The sequence below is a fragment of the Pristis pectinata genome, chromosome 15 (assembly GCF_009764475.1).
Source record: "Pristis pectinata isolate sPriPec2 chromosome 15, sPriPec2.1.pri, whole genome shotgun sequence".
In the NCBI taxonomy this organism is placed as follows: Eukaryota; Metazoa; Chordata; class Chondrichthyes; order Rhinopristiformes; family Pristidae; genus Pristis; species Pristis pectinata.
This window is the reverse complement of record NC_067419.1, coordinates 30,946,877-30,957,400: the sequence shown is the minus strand read 5'-3', so window position 1 is coordinate 30,957,400 and position 10,524 is coordinate 30,946,877.

The window sequence follows — 10,524 nt, the reverse complement described above, 5'->3', positions numbered from 1 at the left end:
GCTCCCAGGAGTGGCTGAGTGACGGCAGCAAGGGTAAAGTTCCAGGTAAAACAGCTGTCGCCGAATTGTAATTGAACTGTACAGGTACCGTAAGTCCGTATCATTGTGCCGTTTGCGGCTTTGAGTGCGGGACCCTGTTGTCTGCTACGAGTGTCACGGCTGGTCGGTGGCAAAACACTGACCTCTGCTCCAGTATCGACGAGGAAACAACGCCCGGACTGCTTGTCCCAAACGAATAGGAGGCTGTGTTGGCAGCCAGCCACCGTAGCCATCAGCGGCGGCTGGCCCTGGCGTTTCCCTGAAACTTGCAGGGTGGGTGGCATCGACGGGCCTCCGCATCCCACCTCTGATGGTGGGAACACAGCTGGTCGCCAGTGTCGTTGTCTGTGTTTCTGGGGTGTGGTCACTCGGTTGCTGGGACTGGTTTTGGTAGGCGTTGGGCCCGCAGTCTGGCGATTTGGCCAACGGAGGACCCGCTCTCGCGTTTGGCCTTCCACAGGACATCTGCCCGGGCGGCTACCTCACGTGGGTTGCTGAAATCGGCGTCGGCCAACAGCGGGTGAATGTCGTCGGGTAGTTGTTTGAGGAAGGCCTGTTCGAACATCAGGCAGGGCTTGTGTCCCTCAGCCAAGGCCAGCATCTCGTTCATCAGGGCAATGGGGATCTGTCCCCCAGGCCATCGAGATGAAGCAGGCAGGCGGCGCACTCGCGACGGGAAAGGCCGAAGGTCCGGATAAGAAGGTCTTTGAAAGCTGGGTACTTGCCTTCCTCCGGAGGAGACTGGATGAAGTCTCCGACCTGGGCAGCTGTCTCCTGGTCCAGAGAGCTGACCACGTGGTAGTACTTTGTGGAGTCGGAGGTGATCTGCCGAAGTTGGAATTGTGCTTCAGCCTGGTCGAACCAGACGCGGGGCCGAAGCGTCCAAAAGGTGGGCAGCTTGAGTGCCACTGCGTTGGCTGCTGCATTGTCGTCCATGGTGTGGGTCCAAAATCCGTTTGGACCGTCGGGGTCACCAATGTAGCGGCTGCTACCGCGATGCGAAAGTAAGTCACTAGTCGATGAGCTGCAGAACAAAACTGATTTATTTTCCCGCCTCGCACGGGCCTTTTAAGAGGAACAGTTCCCGCCCACCAAAAACGGAAATGACATATGCGCTACATCATCAAACTTTACCCGCGCACGGGTTCTCCCTGTCGCTCGGGGAAGACGAAGGCCCAGAACTATCTTGGGCCTCGCTGCTCCGACGACACGTGACCCAACTGCCGAGCCGGTTCACTTGCTTGGACGGTGAGTCGCTACATTACCCTTTATCCTAAACCTATGCTCTGTGGTTTTAGACACCTCTGCTATAGGGAAAGCTTTCCTACAATCTACTCTGTCTCTGCCACTCACAATGTTGTATACCACTACCAGCTCAGCACCCCACCCAGTGTCCTGCACTCCAAGGAAAACAAACCCAGCCTATCCAGTCTCTCTTCATAACTGAAATGCTGCTGAATCTCTGTACCCTCCCCAGTGCAACCTTATCCTTTCTACTGTGTTGAGATAAGAACAGTACACAGTACCCCAGTTGCAGCCTAACCAATGTTTCAAAAATATATTGCCTCCTCATCTGGAGCAAGTATTTTCTCATCAAATTTTTTGAACATGAACAGACTGCAAGAGGTCAATTTATACCATGAAAAGTCCTTTACTAGTAATTTAATCTTTCATCATTGGATATTTAATTCAATTTGAAGAACATAGCTATTTTCACTGCTAACAATTTAATTCGAATAACATGGCATTTTCACTTTGAATATATTACTTGGTTGTATAACTTCTTGCTAACTTCTCTTTAGAATGAGAATGATTTTTGGATGATAGCTTCAGTAATTACCTACTGTCTTCATGTTCATATGTCTTGTGTTGCTGTCTATTATAATGAAAATGTTTTTTCTGTAACTGCTGCAAGGCCCTCCAAATTATTGATGTTGTTATTTTTTGAGTGGACAACTATATGCTTATTGTTTCCTTTTATGTACCTTGAACTGTTATTACTCTTTCTCACCCAACCAAACAATATTATACAATTCTCCTAACAAAATTTGACCAGCACTAGTGGCCAGTTAAGTAAAATTTACTCTTCAAACTTGAAGTTGTGCCACTTTACACAATCCACAGCTGAATCTCTAACCTATAACTGCCCAGTTCTGCTGAAGGTCTTCCATCTGTAATATTTCTCTTTCCACGATCATGGTCTAACCTTCTGGGCATTTCCCACAGTTCTGCACTGCACAACTTTTATGTGCTCCTTTTGTTGGTGTTCTCTCTCTCTTTCTAATTTCCCTCAGTAATGGATGAACCAGATGGTTTCATCAACAGCTCATCACCGTGGCAACCCTGGCCTCACCCTATCAGACATATTTCCCTTGTACTTTCCATCCCATCCCCACTCTCTCAGCAACTTGTTTTTCTTTCTTCCCCAGTATTGAGAAAAGGTCTTTGACTGAAACATTAACTTTATCTCTCCTTTCACAGATTCTGCCTGACCTGCTGAATGTTTCCAGCATTTTCTAAGGCTTCTTATATTTATGGTGAACTTGATTAAAAAAATATTGTCCCAGATGTTAGGAATTGATGACAAGAGTTGCGACAAACAGAAACACTTTTTACAGATTATTTTCAAAGCTCTGATTAATTTTCAAGTCACAGGGTTCATTATAGTTCTGAGTATGAGATTCTAATTGGTGATATTATCTAATGAATAGCTTCCTAAATTTGTCCTCCTATGGTTGCTGCTTCAGTTATTACAACATTGGAGCATGAATAAGCCATATGGCCTGTTAAACTTGTTCTGTCATCCAATAAGGTCATGGCTGATTTGATCTTTGGCCTCAACTCTGTTCTACTGGCAGGTCCCCATAGCCCTTGACAGCCAAATAATCTATCTATATATTTAAGCTACTAATATACAAATGATTCAGCATCCACAGGTCTCTGGGAGATAGACTTCTAAAGATTCACAAACCTCAGAAGATATTCTTCCTTGCCTCATCCTTAGATGGCTGATCCCCTGAAGTTATGCCCCATAGTGCCTGCTTCAGCTACATTTACAAAGGCATGTTTCATCAATTCTCAGCTGTTCTATTGTGCAACAGAGTTTTAATGAAAGAATTACCTCAGGACAAGATTCTATCCATCACACTCAAAACTGAAATGGCCAACACCAAGGCTCCAAAGTCAAATGCTGCTCTTCTGCTTGAATGCAATCCTTTGACCTTTTCCTCTAATAAACAGCAGTGAAGCTCCATAAACAACTGCTTAGAATTATGATTTGTGCTGCATTTGAGCAGTTTTCAAAGAAGTCACAGAGTACTACTGCACTACCTCTCATCCTGTGTCGCTCCAAGGAGAAAAGCCCTAGCTCACTCAACCTTTCCTCATAAAACATGTTCTCTAATCCAGGCAGCATCATGTTAAGTCTCCTCTGCACCCTCTCTATAGCTTCGACATCCTCCTTATAATGAGATAACCAGAACTGAACACAAAACTTTAAGTGCGATCTAATCAGAGTTTTATGGAGCTGCAACATTACCTCGTGGCTCTTGAACTCAATCCCCTGACTATTGAAGGCCAGCACACCATATGCCTTCTCAACCACCCTATCAAATTGTGCGGCAGCTTTGAGGGATCTATGCACATAGACCCTAAGATCCCTCTGTTCCTCCACACTGCTCAGAATCCTGACATTAACCTTGTATTCCACCTTCAAGTTCATTCTTCCAAAGTTTATCACTTCACATTCTTCTGGATTGAACTCCATCTGCCACTTCTCCACCCAACTCTGCATCCTGTCTATATCCCGTTGTAACCTCTGACAACCTTCTACGCTATCCACAGCACCTCCAACCTTCATGTTATCTGCAAACTTACTAACCCATCCCTCCACTTCCTCATCCAAGTCATTTATAAAAATCACAAAGAGCAGGGGTCCCAGAACAGATCCCTGCGGAACACCACTAGTCACCGACCTCCAGGCAGAATATTCTGCATCTACTACCACCTTCTGCCTTCTGTGGGCAAGCCAATTCCGAATCCACGCAGCCAAGTCTCCATGGATCACATGCCTCATGACTTCCTGGATGAGCCTACCATGGGGAACCTTGTCAAATGCCTTACTAAAGTCCATATACACCACTTCCTCTGCTCGACCTTCATCAAATTGTTTTGTCACCTCCTTGAAAAACTGATAGTAAGTTTTTTGTTTGCACCTCCTTGGTATTATTTAATTATAAGAAGCCTATATCTTTAATACGACTTCTACAATGTCACAACAGCCTGGATAGAGTCAAAGTTGTTGACTGCATTGGAGCTGTACTCAACCTGGCAAGAGAAAAATACTTCACAGTCGACTTAATACATTCAGTGGACAATATGTAGTTTTGCAGGAGTCATGAGTTAAGTCACTCACTGAAGGTTATCGAGCCTCTAACTTCATCTTCCAGCAAATATATTTATGTGACTGTCCAGTTAAGTTTCTAGTCTACAGTGACCCCCAAGATGATGATGGGGAACTTATGGTAATGATTTCAATGGTCAGCAGTATTGATGATGTGAGATTCAACAGTGATATTGGGACAGCAAGGACACAATAAACCAAAGGAGACAAAAGAGACTGCAATGCTGGAATCTGGAGCAACAAAAAATCTTCTGGAGGAACTTAGTGGGTCGAGCAGTATCTGTTGGGGGGAAAGTAATTGTCAATGTTTCGGATAAAAATTCTGAATCAGGTCCTGGCCAATGAGTATAGTATAGAGCAATACAGCACAGGTACAAGCCCTTCAGTCCAACAAGTCCATATCAACCATGGTGCCCACCCATCCAGTCTCAAGTATTTAGGAAAGTAATGCTATTTTGGCAAAAATGGCTGAGTCTGCCTTGCGCAGTAAAACTGAATGTAGAATGACCAAATCAGGGACCACAAACAGAACAAAGTGAAATGTTTCCTTACTCGTTCTGCTGAATAAATCCTGCTTGCATCCCTACAAAAACCTTTGTATATTCTATCAGCCTTTTTTTTTGTTATTGTCATTGATTAGCAAAATTAGGTGTGTTTGGTTATTTGAAAAAAGTGAGATAAATTTATTAACTTCTGACTTCTAAAGTGAATTTTATCAGTCAGACTTGGTTGGAACAGAGGCCCAGAGAGTGCAAAAGGAACAGCGATAGGGGCTTGGAGTGTTTGCACTAGTAGCTGAGCTGCAAACATCATGTAGTGTGTGAATATGCTTCGGGCAAGTTGAGAGGTGGGGCAGTGCATTGTACATTTGACATTAAGCAGCACAAAAAGTTTAGAGTCAGTAGAACAAATTTTTACTCAGTCCAGAGGTGGAGCTCCGCAGAAGATGTCAGGATTGAAGAACTGATATGCAACAAGGGAGGCAGATGATTGGTAAGTAGAATCAGGTGGGTATCTGTATGACTTCAAGGGTTAAAGTGAAATAAAATTAAGGTCTATAATTGGCAAAAGTTCAGAGTGACATCAGGTCACTAGTGTAATTAATATTCTTTAAATGAAGGAAAGTAAAGTGAGTACCTTAAAGGTAAATCATGACAAGGCAGATCTGCCACATAGAATGCTCCTCTTGCATAAGTGGGAAGCCCAGGGGCACATGTACCAGAACCTGCAGTTACTAGAAGTCTGCATTTCGGAGCTGGAGCATCCATGAGGCTGAGATTGTAGGCAATAGGGAATGGGTGACCACCAGGCAGAGTAGAAGGTGGCATGTAGTGCAGGAGTCCCCTAGGGTTCTCCCCCTCTCAAACAGATATACCATTTGGGATACTGTTGGGGCAGATGGCATCTTCAACTAATACAGCATGAGCCAATGTCTGTGCCATTGCAGAGAGCTCAGTTGCACAGAAAGGAAGAAAAAAGATGGAGATCTACAGTGATAAGGTACATAAGACAAACAGGTTCTTCTGTGGCTGCAAACATGGCTATGTTGCCTCCCTAGTGCTAGGGTCAAAAATGTCACTAAGTGGCTGCAGGATGTTTTGGAGGGAAGGGTGTTCAGCCACTGATTGTGGTATATATTGGTACTCAAGTTTTAAAGAAGGATAAGGTTCTGCGAGATGAATAAGGGGAATTGGGACATAAATTGTAAAGTAGGATCTCAAAGGTAATAATCTCAGGATTACTCCCAATGCCACACACTAATACGTATTGACATAGGAGGATAATTAAGACGAAGGCATGGCTAGAAGAATGTGGGATGTAGACTCCTGAAACACTGGTTCTGGGGAAGATGGAGATTAAAGCAGGACTGGGATGGATATGCTTGAAGGGATGTTTGTTGGTGCTGATAGGAAGGATTTAAAGTAGTATAGCAGGGGGATGGATACCAGAAGAGAGAGAAGCAAGGATAGAACTGGAAGTCTGAAAAACAGAAACCACATGAGGAAGGCAGTGGAAAGAAAAAGCGCAAAACAAACAGATCTGCAACAGATCCAACAGATTGGGTCAATCAGAGGAAAGGTGGCAAAAATACAAAATTAAGAGCTCTATACCTAAGTGTACATAGTATCCAGAACAAAATCAATGAACTAACAAAAGCACAGATGAATTGGTACTATTAGCAATGTTACATTGGAGATCAAAGTTGGGAACTCAATATTCAGGGAACTTTGGAAGTACAAGTGAGAAAGGAAAGGAAAGGTGGTGGGGTCATTCTGCTAATAAAATGAAATTATACAGTTGTACAAGGCTGAGAAGATGTAGTGTCCATTTGGTGAAAACAAGATATAGTAAGGAAAAGAGACGCTGGTAGGAGTAGTGTATAAACCCCCAAACAGTCGCCACAATGTAGGAAAGAGTATAAATCAAGAAATAATGGGATTGTGTAAAAAGATGGGTGCATTAATCATGGTTGACTTGAACCTTCACATAGATGGGGTTAATAAAATTGGAAATTGTAACCACAAGAATGAATTCATAGTGCATTTGGGATATTTCCTAATGCAGTATGTTGTGAAGCTAACCAGGGAACAGGCTATTTTATATTTGGTAGTGAGTAACAAGACAGGTTTAATAAATTAGAGTGAAGGTTCCCCAAGGAAATAGTGATCACATGATAGAATGTCATTCAGCTTCAGAGTGAAAAACTTGGGTCTGAAATGACTGTGTTAAACTTAAATAAGGGGAATTATAAAGGGATGAGGATATGGTTGGCTGAAGTGGTCTGGGCAAGTGGATTATAGATGATCGATGTTTAAGGAGACAATTCATGATTCCCAGGGAAAATATATCCCGTTGAATAGGAGAAATTCTAATTGCTGGCATGAATTAACCTTGGCTAACCATTGGAAATTAAGGAGGATATCAAATTGATGGAGAAAATATATACGGAGCTAAAAGTTAGTGCTAGGCCCAAGTTCGGGATAAATTCAGTATCCAGCAAAAGAGGGCTAAAACAAAATATTCAAGAAGGAGCAAATAAAGTGAGGGCAATCTAGTGAGAAGTATAACAACCAATATTACGAGCTTCCTTAAGTACGTAATGAGGAAGAGAGAGGTTAAGGTGAATATAGGCCCCTCAGAGAATGAGAGTTAAGAAATATTAATGGTGAGCAAGGAAATGACAGAGGAGTTAAATTGATATATTACATCTGTCTTTACAGTAAGATTCCACTAACATCCCAGTAATATTAAAAATGTTCAGGGGAGACATTAAGTACCTCACCATCATTAGCAATTTAGTATTTGGCAAACTAATGGGGTAAAGGTTGATGGGTCCCCAGGAGCTAATGATTTGTATCCTAGGATCCTGAAAAAAGTGAAGATAGTGATAGGGGATGCAGTGGTTACAATCTTCCAAAACTGCTTAGACTTTGGAGGGATACTGTGATACGCTTATTCAAAAAGGGTGAGAGATAAAAAGTGGGTAATTATAAGCAGGTTAGCCTAATGTTTATTTGTTGAATAAACTTTAGAATCAATATTTGACTTAATAGCAGAACATTTGGAAAGTAATAATCTGATCGAGCAGTCAGAATGGCTTCATGACAGGGAAATAATGTCTGACAAACTTGTCTGAAGTTTGAGTAAGTATTAACCAGAGTGGATAAAGGAGAACAGATAGATGTAATATATTTGGGTTTACAAAAGGTGTTCATTAAGGTGCCACACTAAATGTTTCTTTGCAAGGTAAGAGCTCCTGGTGTTGGAGGTAATATATTAGCATGAATAGAGGATTGGTTCATTTGCAGAAAGCAGCAAGTAGGAATAAGGTTATAATTTTCTGCCATGCAATTGGGAAGGCTACTGGCATCCTTTTTTTTCCAAAGGGGGTTAGGCTATAAAAGTCAGGAATCTGTACAAAGCACTAGTGAGGACCCATCTAGAATATTGGGAATAGATTTGGTTGATTTATTTAAGGAAAGATATGACATTCATCAAAGACACGAGGTTCACTAGGATGGTCCTGGCCATGGAAACAATGTACTAGAAGGAAAAGTTGAATAGGTTGGATCTATACTCACTGGAGTTTAGAAGAATGAGAGGAGATCTTATTGAAACATGTAAGATTTTTGGGGGGCTTGACAGGGTAAATTTTGGGAAGATATTTCCTCTCCTGGGAGATTCTTGGACCAGCGGACATAGTCTCAGAATAAAGGGATGCCTATTTAAGACTGGGATGAGGAAGAATTTCATCTCTCAGTGGGCTGTGAGTCTTTGGAATTCCTTGTCCCTCAAAGCTGTGGAGGCTGTATCCTTGAATACATACAAAGCTGAGATAGGTTTTGAATCAGTAAGGAAATCAAAGGGAGGGGATGGAAGGTGGGTTTGGGGAAAGTTGGATCAACTGTACCTACTTCTTTCTTATGGTCCTAACAAGACTGGTTTTGATAATACCTGTACATTCAAAGTCATCCATTGTCACCCAAGTTTTTACTACTATGAGTTTGCTTACTCCCATTCAGCTGCGTTGCTCTGACGAGTGGATTCTATTGCAAAAAAAATAGCTTGTCAAAAGGCTATGGCCAACGTTTGCATTTTGAAGGCTGCTTTCTGAAAGAAAAAATCAATGATTAACCTTTAGACTCTATAACCAGTTCTTGAAATGGAATTTAAAATTGTGGGGTTTCTGTAACAGGTGCCTGATTGCAGTGCTAGTTTTACAACCAGACAGCAAGTGCTCCCTGAAATTTCAATCTTCTTTGTTTCAAAATTAAACCTGATCCTTTGAATCAGGAACCTGTTGGTGGCATTACAGAAAAACCTCTGGTAATGTGTTTCTTTTTAGACAATCCTTCCCTTAGGATCAAAGATAACTTGCTTCTCAATTTTTGTGGGCTTTGAAGTAACCATGACCGATTTTGGCAGATTTTGTTATAGGTTGGGCAGGATGTAATTGGCAGAGTGAATATGTAGGTAGTTTTTCGAAGTGGAGCTCTCCTTCTGCCATTTATACAGGACTTCTGTCTGCTGCCAATGGTTTTCAGTGCTATCCTGAATGTTCCTTCTTCATTTTAGTGGTCATAAGCCAGGGGTTCTTGGAATTCAGAGTGGAAATTGTGTTCTTGAAGGAGACTTTGAGAACATTCTTGAATATTTTCCTCTGTTCAGGTGGTAATCTCTAGCAATGTTAGAGTTCAATACAGGATGTTTATCTTCGGAATCTGGTGTTGGGCATGTGAAAGATGTGCTTGCCCAGCAGTCAACTGAGTATAATTTGGGCTTCAGTGCTGGTGATGTTGGCCTGAGAGGCTTGCATTTGTTCACTTATTCTGCCTTGTAGATTTGGAGCACTTTGTGAAGAGAACAATGGTGGTATCACACCAGTACCTTGCTGCAGTTAGTTCAAGTCTCAGAAATGAATAAGAGGGCAGGGATCACCATTGTCTGGTAGACCACAAGTTGTGTTGATGACCATCATGTAGCCTTTTCCCCTGATGGCAAAGGGCTGTGCCAGCACTCTGAAGGAGAGAGTGAATTTCATCATCCATGTCTGTCTTCATTGATGTCTGATTCTTATTTTATTTCTTCCACATTTTTAAAATTCATTTCACTTGTGACACAGAAGGAGCTCAAACAGCCCATTGAGTGTCTGCTAGCTCTCAGAGCATCCCCAGCAATCTCATTTGCCCACTTATTTACTTGTAGTCTATTCTCTCTCACAGATCTATCACCTCCCTCCTCTTCCCCCCCCCCCCCCACACAGGATTCTCTCACCACTCATCTGCATTAGGGGCAACATGTTTGGTACGTGGGAAGAAAGCAGAGCTCGCAGGGTAATCCACATGGTTCTGAGAGGATTGTGCAAAGTTCAAACAGGCAGCTCCTGAGATCAGGACCAATCTTGGGTCTCCAGAGCTCCTCTGGCAGCATGACTAATTGCTGTGCCACTCTGCTCCCTGATTCAGGGAGCAGCTCTTTGGCCACTGGCAAGAGATAGTTTGGGTGGACCTTGGCAATAACTTTCCCTGTTGCAAACAGCAAGAGTCTCAGAATCAGGTTTATTATCACTGACATATGTCATG